Genomic DNA, 8,023 nt, shown 5'->3' with positions numbered 1-8,023 from the left:
GCCTTCCCTCTGCAGATGAATCCCCTTCCCTCTGCTTGAAGAAAATATGGGAGTTTCAGATCAAGAGTGCATTGGTGTTGGACTATGCATTGCCTAAATCTGGGAATTGCAGATGAATCTCCTTCCCTCCGTTCCCATCCCTCCCTTCGTAGCAAATCTACAAGTCGTAGATGTCATTTGTGAAGGGATGAGAGATCCATCATATGGAAGGCCGAACCCTACAGGAAGGTTGGGCGAAATTTCAAAAACTTCTCTCTCTCCCATGTGGGAATCACATTCCCTATTTTAGAAAACTGCATTTTCAAGGATCAATCTTGAAACCAAACTGGACCAGATCTGAAACTAAAAGGGAGTGAATGGATATACCTGATACGAAGTAATAATAACCTCCAATGAAGGTGTTCACGCCCAAGGAAAAATCCAAAGACTGCTTCCACCAAAGATGACACGGTGCAGGATGAAGCAGAATCAGCAGGACCACTCTTCGGCAAGAACTGAATTCTTTAGCAAGAATGTGATGGAGGGCTAGTGAGCACGACTTCAGATTACCTTTTCTACCAAAAGGTAATATCAAGAACCTTTCTTGATCGCTCCCACAGGTGGAGATCGAACTGGTATGGCGGCAAGAGCATGAGAAAAGAAGACAGTGCAGTCAAACTGTGTTGTCTCTCTCTAGAAATCAGCAATCAGTTAGATGATCTGGAGGTTCGCCCTACTCTTCTATTTATAGTCTTAAAGAGAGGTTCTCCTAATCCAAATCTTTAATTTGGATTTGGACTCTCTTTAAGAGATAAGGATAATCCTTTATCTTATCTGTAGATAAATATCAGCCTTCCTAATCTAATTAGGAGTTTCCTGATCCAAATTATTTGGATCTGGACTCTTTGAGTGGATAGGGATAATCCCTTATCCTATCTGCTGATCTAAATCCAAGAACTGCCCCTTTTTAATTAATCTCATTAAGCCAGTTCGAATTGGGCTTTAGGCTCATTAAGTCCTTGTGCTCACTTATCCTCAAAACTGCTGCCCAGTTGGCTATCCATGTATGGCGTGGGACCCAAACATTGATCTACACATCAGCCACATACGTTCAGCACAGCCTCTGTTACAAGGACTTGCCGAATTCACTGTATCAAACAGTGAACCCCTGAGTCCATCACCATGGGCTCTTAATGGGCCCAACATTTACACTAAATGGTCCTTGGGTCAAGCCACCATATAAAAACCCAAGGATTGTGGGTAGATGCAAGATTAGCCCATCAGGTATTACCCTCAATGGTTTTACACTTAACCTCTCAGCCCATAATGATCAAACACTACCCGAAAAGAGAGGACCTCTTCCTCGGCTACAAAGTACAGTGTTGCACTCTCTACTCACATGGATCCCGGGAATTAAAACCTTTTGCAAACATTTTGAAACCATAATATATATATATATATATATATATATATATATGTATATCTCTATATAAATATATTTTATAAAACAAATTTCAATGGTTGAAATCAACTGCCGGCAGTTTAGGTTTCCATCAGAGAAAGTGCATCCCCAATCATTCACTTTGTCCGACAAAGGGGCTGATCCTATCACTATGATCACTCACTCAGATGAATTTTCGGATTGACCCAACATACCCAGGTTTTGACCCCCTCTAAGGATCTCCCTAATTGGCATATCAAAGACAACCCAATCCAGCACCTAGTGTAGTATCATAATCGAGTCTAGGGGTCAGGTGTAACATTCCAGTTTTGCCCATCTGTCTCCAAGGTCCAGAGCAATACTAGAATTTTGGTCTAGTTCAGGGTTTCAAGAAAACCCACACTGCATGTACCTCAGGTCTCACCCTAACAGCTGAGACAAGCCACCCCAACCAACTTGGCGATACATCAGTGTCAGCTTTGGTAGGATAAATCTCCCCAGATCTATCCAATGGCTGTGAAGATTCTAAACTAACATGAGTTTCATATGTGCCCAGTTTAAGGGTATTACATAGAAACACACTATAATAAGATGAATCAAATATGTACTTTATTCATTTACATTAAATGTCATAATGTACATCATTCTGATTGGAGCTAAGGGCATACACTACTTAACAATTTGAGCAACGTTGAGTTAATCACAACGTTGATTAGCTACTAGGGAGGTTGGACGAAAGGGCTAATCACAACGTTGAACTCAGCTGCTTCGCTCTTCGTCACTCTATCTCTTTTATCTCTATGTATTTGCAGTCAAAATCAGATGGTCCAGGCTGGTTTCTTGAGGTTTTAGAGTTGTAATTCATCAGATATACTAGTGTCTGTGACATACCAGGTATGGTTTTCATTAGATTTGCTAGCTATAATTGGTCGGATGGAGATGCAGTGGGATGATGGCAAGCGGTGTACTGAAAACAAAGAGCATTGATGATCGGTTAGCTGACCTAGTAAAGGCTTTATACTATGGATGTGAATCGTGGAAGGCTAACATACTATGGATGAAAACAAAGAGCATTGATGATTTATATAATCGGTTTCTTTTGAATTAAAAAAAAAAATTATTGAAACTTTTGGAAGGCTAACATCACCTAGTAAAGGCTTTATACTATGGATGTGAATCGTGGAGAAGATAATGGATTGGCGAAAATGTCAGTTGGCTGACCTAGAGACTGAAAGTAATGAAGTTGGAGAGATTTCTTGAGGAGTTGATCCTATAGAAAGTGAAAATTGACCTCTATATGGCGAGTCCGTGCATGAAAGATCAGATGAGTAGCAAGATAACACGCTCCAACTTTATCACAGTAAAGTGACAGAGCTGATGGGAGACAGATTCTAAGATCCATCAAGAGGGACTGCAACCAAAGTAATTTAGTAGTTGTATTTACAAGAGATCTGAATTCAGCTTCTGTACTGGACCTGTCAACTATCTACTGCTTCTTGGCACTCCAGCTAACTAGGTGAGAACCAAGATAGATACAATAGCCACTAATAGACCGGCGATCATCAGGGCATCCAGCCCAATCAGCATCGGAGAAGGCAGTGAGATGAGTAGAGGACTGAGAGGAGAAGAATAAAGCATGATCTAGGGTATGTCTAAGATATTGAAGAATATGCTTAACTGCTATCCAATGTTCGTCCGTGGGACTATACAAAATCTGGTAAGCCTTGATAACTACAAAGCTGATGTCAGGACGAGTGAGAGAGAGATAATGCAGTCTCCAACAATACTCCTATACTGAGATCGGTCAAAGAGAGGAGAGCCATGAAGCTTGGAGAATTTAGTAGTTGCCGCCATGGGAGTGGAGAGAGGCTTTACACCATCAAGGCCAGCACGATGAAGCAAATCAATGATATAACGACGTTGGCAAAGATAAAGTCCAGCTTGATCTCTGTGAGCTTCAATACCCAGAAAGTAATGTAGGTCACCAAGATCCTTAAGCTGAAACATTCGGTGCAGACTAGTCACCACGGATTTAATAAGTGTCAGGGAGGTCCCAGTGAGTATAACATCATCCACATATAACAACAAATAAATACGATGATCACCATGAGAATAAATGAAAAGGGAAGGATCACAATGAGAAGTACGAAATCCCATTTCGACAAGCTTAGTGCTAAGGTGTGAGAACCAAGCCCGAGGAGCTTGTCGAAGTCCATAGAGTGCCTAGGACAAGTTGCACACGTGAGTAGGGCAATCAACATCTTCAAAGCCCTTAGGCTACCACATATAGATATTTTCAGTGACAAGCCCATTTAGGAAGGCATTGTCAAAGTCTAGTTGTCGAATGACCCACTAATGGGAGACCGCAAGGGAGAGAATAGTATGAATGGTGGTGGGTTTAATGATAGGACTAAAGGTGTCAAAAAATTCAACACCTAGTATCTGAGTGAAGCCTTGGACAACTAGCCGAGCTTTATAGCAGATCCATCAGGTTTCCTTTTGATTTTATATACCCACTTAGAGCCAACCACATTAATCAAAGGTTGATATGGTATGAGGTCCCAAGTCTTATTTTTAACAAGAGCCTAAAACTATTTGGACATCGCATCACACCAATGATGATGTTTAGAGACTTGAGAGTAAGTAGTGGGTTCAGATTCAATAGCCGCAATAGATTAATTATAACAAAGAGGAAGAGGATATTGGGTGGCCAGAGAGGCCTCAGAACGCATGGATCGGGTAATCATAGAGTGAGTCCACCGAACAGGAGCAGGGACCGGTTGAATGGAAGAGATATTGAACCAGCCGAGTTTGGGGTTGAATTCATAGTAGGTTGTGGTCATCCGATGTGGGAACAAGTCCAACACTTCTAGAGTCAGTGTTGCAGCTACCCGATCTGGGTGTAGAAGTCATATTATTATGCCTAGGTGATGTCATCGGAGGAGATGCGGGAGCAAACACCCTTTGCTGATTTATATAAACTGGAAGTAGAGTGACGCCATCAGTACTGGAATCTAGAGATGATGTCAGTTGTGGCAAACCTAGAAAAGACTCTTCATCAAAAATAACATGGTAGAAAATATAGAGATGACTTATCTTGACATCATATCAGCAATAACCTTTGTGAGAGGAACTGTAGCACAGAAAAATGCAAAGAGAAGACCTAAAGTCCATCTTGTGCTGATTGTACGATCGCAAAAATGGGTAACATGCACAACTGAAGGTGTGAAGAAGAGTGTAGTCTAGTGTGTGATTAAATAAAATTTCATATGGAGACTTGCCTTTGAGAGTCTGAGAAGGAATGCGGTTAATCAAATAAATCGCAATTTCAGCCACATCAGACCAAAAATTCTAGGGGAGAAAGGCATATGCCAGTAAGGTGAGGGTGGACTCTATCACATGGCGATGCTTCCATTCAATGGCTTTGTTCTACTCATGAGTGTGAGGGCAAGCGAGCAGGTGTCTGATGCCTTGTGAGTCAAGATATTGCGAGAGCTGCTAGTATTCCCCTCCCCAATCATATTGAACAAATTTAATTTTTACATCAAACAAGTTCTCAACATGCCTTCTAAACTTTAGAAAAATATCAAATACATTAGACTTTTGACACATAGGAAAAATCCAAGAAAATTTAGAAAAAACATCCACAAATAACACATAATATCTAAACCCATTAGTGGACTCAACTAGGGCTGGTCCCCATACATCTGAATAAAGTAATTCTAATGGATGACTATAAGATGTAGATGAAGCAGAGAGGGGAAGACGATGACTCTTTCCTAGTTGACATGCATGGCAAACTGGTAAACTAAACGAACCACTGTAGGCAAGACCAAATTGAGAAAGCACACATCGAACCACTTTGATGGAAGCATATCCAAGTCGATGATGCCAGATCCGAGCTGATGCCTTTTCACCAATAAATGTAGTACTACCTGATGATGAAACAGAAGTGATAGATACTAAAGTAGGAAATTGACAGAGTCCACCTTTACTAGGTCCACGGAGTAGAACTCTCCCCATATGGTCCTTCAAAAGAAAATGAGAAGGATGAAATTCAAAGACAACATTGTTATCTTTGGTAAATTTTCTGACAGAAAGCAAATTCTTTGTAATGGAAGGAACATGATAAATATATTCGAGGTAAAATTTATGGTCATTATGGGAAATAACAGAAGAACCAATATTTTTTATCTCCAAACCTGTGCCATTACCGATTTTCACCTAATCAGACCCACCATAGTCTGGTCGAATCTGAAGATTTTCCACATTGGAGGTAATGTGATGTGTTGCTCCAAAATCTGGATACCAAGCTGGGTCAAATTGGGATGAGGTACCAGTGTGGAAAACAGCTAAATCAGGAGTAGGATTTGGAGCAGGCTGTCGATCACCACCAAGATAGTAAATATCAAAACGATGCTAGAACTTCCAAACTCCATGGCTAGGAATATTGCACAGCTGATAAATAATGGTGTTGTTGCACCCTCTACCATGTCCTGAACTATCAATGTGATTGCCACGTCAGCCTATACCTCTTTCATGCTATGAGTTATTGCACGATTGTTGGGATTGTTGGGAATGATTTTTGTTGGTTGAAGCAAGATTGGTAGAAGCACTACCATTTATTTTAAGATAGTGATTTTCTCAGAGCCAAGACTCATGATTAAGTAATTGACCAACAACATCAAAAATTCTCAATTTATCAAAGTTAGGTCGATTAGCAGTAGCAATAATAATGGATTCATATTCAATCCAAGTCCACTCAAAATGCACATAACAAGATCCTATCTAGAGACAGGTTCAGAAACAACAGAAAGGTTGTCAGCAATACCTTTGGCTTTCTATATATATTCAGAAATGGAAAGGGTACCATTTTTGAGACTTTGGAGTTGTCTCTTTAACTACAAAATTCTGGATCAGGAGTGCGAAGCAAATGACTCTTCCAATGCAACCCACACTTCAGCTAACGAAGAAATACTAATAACTTGAGTGAGTATACCTTTAGTGAGGGATGAAACAATCCAGTTATATACCAGCTGATCCAGTTGGTACCAATGATCAAACACTGGATTAACAATTTTCTTTGTTGGATCCTTTGGATCATCAATTTCTTCAGGAGGTGCAGGAGTTTTACCTTCCACTATGCCCATAAGTTTGTGAGTTCTGAGAATGGGATGAAGCTGTGCACGCCATAGATAGATGTTGTTGTTCAACTTGATAGGTAGATAATGAATGATGTTGGGCATCGATCCTAGCATACCCAGAGTAGCTGCTGAAGTCAACGACCCTAGGCTATTGATCCCTCCTTCTGTTGAACTATTGATTTAAGCCATGGTAATGAGGCTCTGATACCAACTTAAAGAAATAAAAGCAGAGACTTGTGTTGAATGAGAACGGTTCAATATGGAACCAGTCGAACCTTGTATATTTATAGATACAAGAGTTAGAGTTTATGTACAATACTCAAGTTAAGAGGTAAGATTACACTGAGCTCTATTTGATATAGTTTATCAAGTTAGTGGAGATCTATCACAAAATAGATAGAGATTTGTCATCAGATATCTGTTGGCATGTCATCCTTTGATGATGTGGCTACTTCTAATGACATGGCAATATTGTTATCCTCAATAGCTTTGAATATAAGGAGCAATCAAGCACTCCACAGTCCACATTAATGTATATATCACTAGGAAGTGATCGATTGAAGAAATCGTAGCCAATCTAAAATATTTAAGGGTTTCTTATCTATTTAATAGTTTAGATTTTCCTATATTCTCTCAACATGGCAGAAATTAGTGGAGTCATTTGAGTGGGAAAAGATAAAGCACAATGACAAGGGAGGAGAAACTGAAGTATCATAATCAGTCTATCATAGTACTCAATTGCCAAAGACTGCTACCCTACTTGATATTGATTGAGACTAAGATGACCATCAAAAAACAATGCCAAGACTGCTTATTTGAGATTTTAGATGAATTTGGTTGGTTCACCCTCACCCATCCTTTCTTTTTTAGGGTTTGATACTATTGATAAATTGTATTAATGATGTTGTCCAATCCAAGGTGTCTCAGACCAAGATTGTAGTTAGACAATCCTACCAACTGGTGAAACTGAGGTGGAAGGATGAAGCCACACACCAAGATCTAAAATCAAGAAAGAAGATCAGAGGCCCGAGGAGTTCTATGGCCAGTTTAACCATAATCAAACACCACTCCCCCAGTTTCAAAGTCGAGGAGTGTAGTGCTCGGCCGCAGTTTGGTGTGGAAGAGCTCCACGATCCTTAGCTGAGGAACTTTGACTTTAGTTGATTTTGCTTTTCTAGGTTGAACAATCCGGGATGGAATCAGTTTGCTAGGTGAACCGATCGGTTTGACGCTTGTGCCGTTTCCAAGATGTGTCGGCATGTGCGTCATTTCATCTCCCCGAAGTTACGTGCATGTAGAGAGGGGAGGTGTCATTTCATCTTCTTGAGGTGTCAGAGGGTGGCGTTGAATCGATACTATTGATCTGACTTGATCTGGGCCGTTGGTTGACTTTATAAAAGAGGAGTGAAGAGCCATTTCACTTTATAATTTGCGAAGAATCTACTCCATGGAGTTTGGC

This window comes from Nelumbo nucifera, chromosome 1 (assembly GCF_055504915.1).
Source record: "Nelumbo nucifera cultivar China Antique chromosome 1, China Antique-T2T, whole genome shotgun sequence".
NCBI lineage: Eukaryota > Viridiplantae > Streptophyta > Magnoliopsida > Proteales > Nelumbonaceae > Nelumbo > Nelumbo nucifera.
This window is presented reverse-complemented; position numbering follows the sequence as displayed.